The sequence below is a fragment of the Suricata suricatta genome, chromosome 7, assembly GCF_006229205.1.
Source record: "Suricata suricatta isolate VVHF042 chromosome 7, meerkat_22Aug2017_6uvM2_HiC, whole genome shotgun sequence".
Classification (NCBI taxonomy): domain Eukaryota; kingdom Metazoa; phylum Chordata; class Mammalia; order Carnivora; family Herpestidae; genus Suricata; species Suricata suricatta.
Genome location: NC_043706.1, coordinates 100,508,810 through 100,518,941, shown reverse-complemented (window position 1 = coordinate 100,518,941; position 10,132 = coordinate 100,508,810). Strand labels below are relative to the sequence as shown.

General features: G+C 38.5%; 1 protein-coding gene across 1 annotated transcript in view; it reads left to right on the top strand.

The window, feature by feature from the left end:
• The window catches only part of LOC115297072 (amine sulfotransferase-like), a 78,756-nt gene that overhangs the window by 61,126 nt on the left and 7,498 nt on the right, over nucleotides 1-10,132 (top strand). The gene's annotated exons all lie outside the window — the stretch shown is intronic.

The following is a 10,132-nucleotide window of genomic DNA, read 5'->3' as shown; positions in this document are numbered from 1 at the left end:
TGGTGGTGATGGTGAAGGGCACTTAAGGGGAAGAGCACTGGGTGTTGTATGGAAAACAATTTGACAATAAAATATTATGGAAAAAAACTGTACCTGATGATTGTGGGCGATCCTTTGAAAGTATTGAATTCAAATATTGAATTCAACCTTTTAATAACATGTTGAGGAAGACTTTTGCATCTATGTTCATGAAGATAATGCTTCTAATATTCCTTTATTGTAGTCTCCTTGTCTAGTTTTTATCATGTATTCTGGATGATGTACAATGAGTTTAGTTAGAATTGTTTCTTCTTGTCAATTTTGGAAGAGATGGCTTAGGATTTATATCAATTGTTTCTAACTTTGTTAGAAAACTTAGGGTTTTTTTAAAGTTTATGTATTTATTTTGAGAGAGAGAGAGAGAGAGAGAGAGGGAGAAGGGGTCAAGAGGCAGAAAGACATAAAACTAAGCAGGCTCCATGCTGTCAGTGCAGAGCCTGAAGAGGGGCCTAAACTAAAAAACTCTGAGATCATGTCCTGAGCAGAAATCAAGATTCACAAACATAACCAACTGAGCCACTCAGGCATCCCCCCCACCCCAGAAAAAAATAGTTTTCATATTTTTACTAAATTAAGATTGGTTTTCTTGCTCAACCTCCATATACAGGCTTCTTCCTGCCTTAGTCTCCTTGTACTCCTGATATTACTATCCTGTAATCCTCTTCACACAGATATATGCATGGATTACTATCTTCCTTATTTTGAGTCCTTGTTAAAAATTATATTCTCATGGTAAAATTTTGGATGATTATATTTAAATATTCATCCCTACTTAAAAATACACAATCCTCTTTGCTACTCTGATTTCTCTCTACAATATGATAGTTATCACTTTAAAATATAACACATATGTGCTCATTTACTTTGTTTCTTTATTAAAAGGTCATAATTAGGGGGGAAAAGTTCATTATATGGACAAGAACATGTAGACCTCAATGCAATTCCATGTGTATAGAAGGATTCAATATAAATTTTAGCATGTTCCACCCATTATTGGGGAAAGAATAGAATGTATAATGTTGGGAAATATGGATCCCTATATGCAGAAAATACAGCTGGTGGGTGCCTGGGTGGCTCAGTCCGTTAAGCGTCCAGCTTCGGCTCAGGTCATGATCTCACAGTTCGTGGGTTCCAGCCCCCTGTTGGGCTCTGTGCTGACTGCTAGCTCAGAGCCTGTAGCCTCTTCAGATTCTGTGTCTCCCTCTCCTCTGACCCACCCCTGATTGCACTGTCTCTCTCTCTCTCTCTCTCTCTCTCTCTCTCTCTCTCTCAAAAATAAAAATAAAAAGCATTTAAATTTTTTTTAAAAAAGAAAGAAAATACAGCTGGATCCCTAACACCAGATAAAATAGTGAATCTCATGGGCACTAAGACAGTAGGATTAAAAATAAAACTATACAACAAATTCTATTACAAAAATATAGAAGAAAATAATTGTGATTGAACGGTGCTGAAGAACTTGATAAACAAATGTCCAAAGAAGAAACTTCAAAATGGCTTTCTAGAGTCAAGGGTACAAGAATGGTAGGAGGTTCCCATGCTTGCCTCATTTCTTTAACACAGCTGGAGAAATATTAAATCATTTTGAATTCCCAGGAAATATATTTTCAAGACAAAGTGAACAAACTGCACAACAGAGGGAGAAAGGAGGCCACATCATGTATGGTAGGAAGTGTGGAAATCTGATTTGGGCAGTAAAAGTATTGTGGGTCTTCAGAGGGGAAGGATCCCTGAAAAGGGAGAGGGAGAGAATAATAGAGAGCTAGAAAAAGAGAGAGAGAGGAGGGTGCAAGGGCTTTCTTAAAGCCCTTGACTGGAACTACTATATGGGATAATTATCACAGGATTTTACAGTTGCAGAACTCAAAGTCTGAAGGCTTCAAATTACCCATTATCACCAATAGGGAGTCTGGTGGGTGTAAAGGTGCTCCTGTGGAGAAAGAAGGCAGAAGTCCAGAAGTGGGAAGTGTGGCCCAAGGATCTTCTGTGTTGCACTGGGAAAGACAGTTCCCATTCAGAGAGTACATTTGCTGGTGACACTGACTCCAAGGGACAAAAGAACCTGCAAACAACATTTCTTTGACAATTCATCAGCATACAAGCAAAGGCAGCCACTGGGCCTGGCTTTTTGCTGTGCTTTACCATACGCACCAAGCCTCTGTGCATTTGTGATACTGCCCTGGAACAAATTGGTACCAGCTGGTGTGAGAGACCCTCGCCCATGAATCCCCCATGAATCCATGCTATATCTGTTTCTAAAATTTAGAGTTTTAAAACCCAACCAGCATGCATGAGATAAAACATGGAACACTACACTGCTAGGTGGGCAGATGGCTCAGACATAGACTGGATGAAGGCACGAATCTGAAGGATGCCTTCAACAATGAAGAGAGACTGTTTGCTCTTCTATGAGAGTTTACAGAACAGGTGTGGGCATGAATTTCCCTCTCCAAGGAAAAAGGAGTTGGCTGACCCCATTTTTACCCCCAACCATCAGTACAGACAGACTACAGTGAGCAGCACAGCACCCATAGTGGAGGCTTCAGTGCTTACAACCAGTCCCACTGCCCTGCAGTCTGCAGGCGCTTCTGTCCTAGGACAAGTGTGCCTGAGAGGCAGAGTGGCAGCAGTCCCTTCCTCAAGAAGACCTACACAAACCCCCACATGCACCAAGTCTACTGATCATAGGGTTCATCAAAGCTTCAGATCTAGTGGAAGTTGGATCTAGCCTCTTTTAACAAGCAGACCAAAATATATCTAGCTAGAGCTCTCGACACACTAGAAAAGGTGAAAGTACTCACACTTCAGGTAAGTTGTAACTCCTATGGACGACTGGCCTGAGGGAAAGAGCAATTAAAACACAATAGCAGAGTGCACACAACATGCACCAGAAACATTTCTTGAAATGTCAGTCCCTGGTCTTTTTTATAAAGCAATTATTCTCAGGAACAGGAACCTTAACAGGCTTTTCTACATCATGGAATAAAGACACCTAGACAAATGCCAAGACAGAGGAATTCATGCCAAAAGAAAGAACAAGTGGAGGTCAAGGTGACCAAGAACCTAATGGACAACAGATATAAGTAATATGCCTGATCCAGAATTTAAAACAATAATCATAAAAATTAGGTGGGCTTGTAAAAAATATACAAGGCACCAGGGTGTCCCTGACTACAGAGATAAAAGACATACAAAGTAGTAAAGCTTAAATATAAACTTATAACGAAGATGTGAAACTGATAGGATGTAAGGACCAAAGGTTGGAAGAAGCAGAGGAATGAATATGTGATATAGAAAAGAAAATTATGGAAAATAATGATGATGAAGAGAAGAGGGAACGGAAAATATTAGATCATGAATGTAGCCATAGGAAACCCAAAGACTTGAAAAAAAAATAACAACATTCAAATCATAGGAGTCTCAGGAGAGGAAGAGACAGGAAAGTGGGCAGAAGTTTTATTTGAAAAAGGATAGCTGAAAACTTCCCTAACTTGGAGAAGGAAACAGACATCCTATTCTGAGAGGCATAGAGAACTGCTAGAAAAATCAACAAAAGCAGACCAACACCAAGGGATAGCATAGAAAACTTTGCAAAATATAAAGATAAGGAAAACATTCTAAAAGCACAAGGGAAAAGAAATCCCTATCTTACAGAGAAAGATAATAAGGTTAGCATCAGACTTATCTATAAAAATTTGGAAGGCTAGAAGGGAATGGCATTGTATTGCCTGTGTGCTGAATGGGAAAAATAAGCGGCCACGAATCCTCTATCCAGCAAGATTATCCTTCAGAATAGAAGAAGAGATAAAGAGTTTCCCAAACAAAATCTAAAGGACTTCATGACCACTCCACCAGTTTTGTAAGAAATATTAAGCAGGACTTTTTGAATATTTAAGAAAGTTCAAAAACAAAAAAGACTCAAAGAAACAGAGAAAATCTCCAGAAACAGCAATAAAACAGGTAGTAAAATGGATAAAATTCATATCTATCCATAATCACTCTAAACGTAAATTGACTAAGTCTTCCAATCCAAAGAAATATGGTGTCAAAATGGGTGAAAACAAAGCAAAACAAGACCTATCTATATGAGACCCACGGAGACTCATTTTCGACCTAAAAGCATCTGCAGATTGACAGGGAGGAGAAGGGAAACCATTCATCATGAAAACAAATGTCAAAAGAAAGCCAGAACAGCAATAGTTTTATCAGAAAATCTATTTGCAAGCAAGACTAACAAGAGAGGAAGAAAGTTTCTAGGCCACAATTAAGGGTTCTATCCAACAAGATATAACTATTTTAATTATTGATGCCTCCAACTTGAAGGCACCCAAATATATAAAACAATGAATAACAAACATAAAAGGACACATTGATAATACAATCATAGTAGGGGACATTAATACTCCATTTACATCATTAGACAGATCAACTAGTTGAAAATTAACAGAGAAACGATGGATTTGAATGACACACTGGGACAGATGGATTTAATAGTTATATCCAGAACATTTCATCTTAAAGAAGACTACACATTCTTTTGTAGTGCACATAGGACGTTGACCAGAAAAGATCACTTACAAGGTCAGGAATCAGGCCTCAACAAGTACAAAAAGATTGAGTTCGTACCATGTATATTTTCAGATCACAATACTATGGAACTTGAAGTCAACCATAAAAAAAATTGGAAAGCCCTCAAATACATGGTAGTTGAAAATTATCCTATAAAAGCATGAGTGGATTAAAAAAATATTTTTAAAATACAGGGAAACAAATGACAATGAAAACATGACAGTCCAAAATCTTTGGGATGCAGGAAAAGCCAACATAAAAGGGAATATATCACAATACAGGCCTACCTCAAGTGGTCATGAAAATCTCAAAAACTCAATCTAAGCTAACACCTAAAGAAGCTAGAAAAAGAACAAGAAATAAAGCCTAAAACAAGGAGAACATGGGAAATAATAAAGATGAGAGCAGAAATATATGATATAGAAACAAATATTTGCAAATGAATCAAATGACATATTACATTAATAAAAGAAAAACGAGACCCATATGATCTTCTCAGTAGATGCAGAAAAAAGTATTTGACCAAGAACAACACCCACTTATGATAAAAATCCACAACAAAGTAGAGATAGAGGGGACATACGTCAACATCATAAAGGCCATTTATGAAAGACTCAGTTACTATCATCCTCAACAGGAGAAGCTGAGAGCTTTTCTGCTATGGTCAAGAATGAGACAGGGATGTCCACTGTCACACTTGTTATGTAACATAGTACTGGAAGTCTTAACCTCAGGAATGAAACAGAAAGAAATAAAATGCATCCAAAATGGCAAGGAAGAAGTTAAAGTCCCACTATTCACAGATGGGATGATACTCTATGTAGGAACCCAAGAGACTACATGAAAAATTTCCTAGAACTGACACACAAATTCAGGAAAGCTGCAGAACAAAAATCAACATACAGAAAACGGTTGCATTTCTATACAGCAATAATAAAGCAACAGAAAGAGAAATCAGGGAATTTATCTCATTTACAGAGGGCTAAAATATCTGGATTCTAAAATCTTTAGAACACTTATGAAAGAAATTGAAGATGACAAAAAGAAATGGAAAATATATTCCATCTTTATGGACTGGAAGAACAAATATTGTTAAGATATATATTGATACTACCCAAAGCAATCTTCATATTTCATGCAATCTCTGTCAAAATAACACCAGCATTCTTCACAGAGCTAAAATTAGCAATTCTAAAATTGCTATAAAATCAGAAAAGATCCTCAAATAGACAAAGTAATGTTGAAAAAGAAAACCAAAGCTGGAAGCATCACAAGTCTGTACTTCAAGTTATAGTACAAAGTTGTAGTGATCAAGACAGTATGCTACTGGCAAAAGAACACATAGAACAAATAGATCAATGAAACAGAATAGAAAACCCAGAAAGGGACCCACAACTATATGGTCAATTAATCTTCAAAAAAGCAAGAAAGAATTCCAGTGGAAAAAAATACTGACTCTTCAAAAAGTGGTGGTGAAAAAACTGGAAAGCAACAAGCAGAAGAATGAAACTGGACCAATTTCTTTCACCATACACAGCGGTAAATTCAAATTGCATGAAAGACCTAAATGTGAGATAAGAATTCCTCAGAATTCTAGAGGACAACTGGGGAACAACCTCTTTGACCTCAGCAGGAGAAATTTCCTTCCAGACACATTGGCAGAGATAAGGAAAACAAAACCAAATAAGAACTATTGGGATTTCATAAAAATAAAAAGCTTCTGCACAGTGAAGGAAACAATAGCAAAAATAAAGTCAACCTATGGAATGAGAGAAGACATTTGTGGATGACTATCTGAGAAAAGTCATCTTTAAAATTTATTAAGCATTTATCAAACTCAACACCCATAAGACAAATAATCCAGTGAGGAATTGAGAATTGAGGGAAAATTAGTATTTTCCCTGAAATATTGAGATGGCTAACAGATGCATGAAAAGACATCGATGTCACTCATCCTCAGGGAAATATCTGTGAAAAAAATGATGAGATTCCACCTCACACCTGTTATAATGTCTCAAATGCACAGTGCAGGAAACAACAGATGCTGGCAAGGATGCAGAAAAAGAGGAACCCTCTTACACTGCTGGTGGGGATGCCAGTTGGTGGAGCCACTGTGGAAACGATATGGAAGGTTCCTGAAAAAGTTACAAATAGAACTACCTTATCACCCAGCTATTGTACTACTAGCTATTTACCCAAGGGATGCAAAAATACTGATTCGAAGGGGCATATGGACCCCAAGTTGAAAGCAGCATTATTGACAATAGCCAAACTGTGGAGCGATCCCAAATGTCCATTGACTGATGAATGGAAAAGAAGGTGTGGTGTTGGGGCGCCTGAGTGGCTCAGTAGTTTGGGCGTCTGGCTTTGGCTCAGGTCATGATCTCGCAGTACCTGGGTTTAAGCCCTGCATCAGACTCTGTGCCAACAGTTAACTAAGAGCCTGGAGCCTGTCTTTGGATTCTGTGTCTCCCTCTCTCCCTGACCCACCCCTGCTCACGCTGTCTCTCTCTCTCTCAAAAATAAATAAAACATTTAAAAAAGATGTGGTGTATATTATATACAATGGACTATTATTACCAGCCATCACAAAGAATGAAATCTTGCCATGTACATTAATACGGTTGGACCTAGAGTGTATTATGCTAGGTGAAATAAGTCAGTCAGAGAGAGACAAATACCATGTGATTTCACTCATACATGGAATTGAGTAAATAAAACAAATGAGCACATGGGAAAGGGTTGAGGCGAGAGAATAGAGGGAAACAAACCACAAGAGACCCTTAATGATAGAGAACAAACTGAGGATTGATGGAGGGAGTTGGGTGGGAAATGGGGTAGATAGGTGATGGACACGAAGGAGGGCACTTGTGATGAACACTGGCTCTTATATATTACTGATAAATCAATACATTCTACTTCAGAAACCAATATCACTCTATGTAAAACGTGAAACAAACAAAAAATAAAATACAGGCAAAACATTAAAGAATTCAATTACATCAAAGGTAAGAAGTTCGGATTTTGCTTCACTAAGAATCATTTGGGCAAAGCTAATAGGGGACAGAAAGAGAATATATATGCTATGTCTACAATGAAAAGATAATTTTAATCTACCATATATTAGGACTACAAATCAAGTACAGGGCAGCATTCTGAGTTAAAAAAAAAAAAAGAAATGATCTGAAAATTTACAGAAGAAAACCACCCTCTACCAATACCCCAAACCCCCAAATTGGTAGACAATGATATATTACTTTATATCTACTATGCTGACAAAAATTAGAAGATGAGCAAATCTGAATATGGCCAGGAGAGCACAGAGATCTATATGCATAAGCATTTTACACCTGAGAGAACAGTTTGAAGCAGCCATTGGTTGGAGACCAGTGTGGTACCACCTGGACAACTGAAATGCAGACATACCAGGCAATTTCTCTCCTGAAAATTAGACCAAGAAAATCTCATACAGGCACATAGCAAAATGAATGAGGATATACATGGCAGTGTTGTTTGGGTTGAGGTGTCCATTTGGGGAAAGTGGACAGGTCAGTGTCGAATGCACACCCAGAAAGATAGACAGTACCGGTTAGGCACAATGGATCAGATGTAGCATATAAATGAATGTTAAACTGTGGTGCACAATGGAAAATGGAAAGAAATGATGCACGTGCATACAAAATCGAAATATGAACAACAATACACATTATAGGAGTATTTTCCAATGAGGAATGCACTTTAAACTCCAAAGCCTGCTTGCCTGTAGAGGGGTTAGTGGTAGGAATGAAAACAGCAAATGAGAACAAAGGGATAAAAGACCAGGGAAGCCCTGCAGGGAGTCAGTGATGTTAATAGAGCAACAACTGAAGTAAATGATTTGTACCCCATTTCACTAACACCTAACAATCAAATAAACTGAGGGGGGGAAAAAGGAAAGAAGGAAGGGAGAGAGGTAAGGAGGGAGGGAGGGAGGAAGGAACAAAAAGAAGGAAAGGAGGAAGGGAGAAAGGAGAGAAAGATTGGACAAAGTATGAAAGGGGGACTGGGAGAAGAGATGTCTAAAAAGTTTTTGAATATTTAAATCTCTGCAGAGATGTGTCAATCACATGGTTGAATCTCTGCAGAACTGTGGCATGATTGATAACCCTCAGCCCCCCTGAAGCTCAGATTTCTCCTGCAGAAGCAGTATCGGTTATCTTGGAATGATGAAAGGTTGTAAGAAACGATTTAAGAGCTTAGATAAAAAGCAATCTTCATTGAGTTTGAGTTTGTACTTAGGTAACTAATAGCACGTGGAGTCATGGTCTTCCCTGGGCAACACTGGAGGACTATAACCACAAATATGAAGGTACTGGGAGAAGCAGATACACACCACCTGTACCTGCCAGCAAGGCATGTATGCACCGCAATGATCTTGCTCACCACGGGCTGCTGCTTAGCATGGGTGTTTGGATGGTCCTAGGAAGGAAAACTTGGATGGGACTTGATGAGGGGCCAGTGGGTTTTCTTATTTCAGAAGTTGATTTAAACCTTGCAGGTACTTGTGACTTTTAGTTGGGGTAGGTGCTTTTACATTACCGCCTGGATAATTCAGAACTATGACTTTTCTTTATTGAGGGTATGTTTAATCTTAAGAGTCGCATATATGAAGCATGAAAATGAAGTGTAAGAAATCTAAAGTAAAAATTATATCCTCATATCCTGTGACAAATGCCCGCTCTCATTGGAATTATGACAAATAGTCATCACAATAATAGGTCATATTCCACAGACAGCGAAAGGTCCAAATTTAGGCTTATCTTTCCCTTCCTGTCTCCATGTGGGCCACAGAGCCTCCTTTAGGGATTTATAATGAATACTATTTCCTTGGGTGGACATCATGGGCACAGTAGGAAACATGGGGTAGGAGGGAAAGATGGAAAGGGACTCCTTCAGTGGAATTCTTATTTCTCAGTTTGTGTTACCTGAAGTCATATGAATGTGGTTGGGGAAGGAAATCTAGAGATAGCATAGAAGATCATTTAAAAATCCTATATGTCCCAAGAGTTCAGTTTTGCTTTCAGTCCCCTTGCCTTTGGGGATGTGTCAAGATAAAAAGCTTCTGCACTGCAAAGGAAACAATCAAGAAAACTAATAGGCAACCGACAGAATGGGAAAAGATAGTTGCAAATGACATATCAGATAAAGGGCTAGTATCTAAAATATACAAGGAACTCACCAAACTTCCCACCCACAAAACAAATAACCCAGTGAAGAAATGGGCAGAAGACATGAACAGACACTTCTCCAAAGAGGACATCCAGATGGCCTACAGGCACATGAAATAATGCTCAACATCACTCATCATCAGGGAAACACAAATCAAAACCACACTGAGATACTACTTTACACCAGTCAGAGTGGCTAAAATGAACAAATCAAGAGACTATGGATGCTGGCGAGGGTGTGGAGAGACGGGCACCCTCCTACACTGTTGGTGGCAATGTAAACTGGTGCAGCCACTCTGGAAAACAGTGTGGAGGTT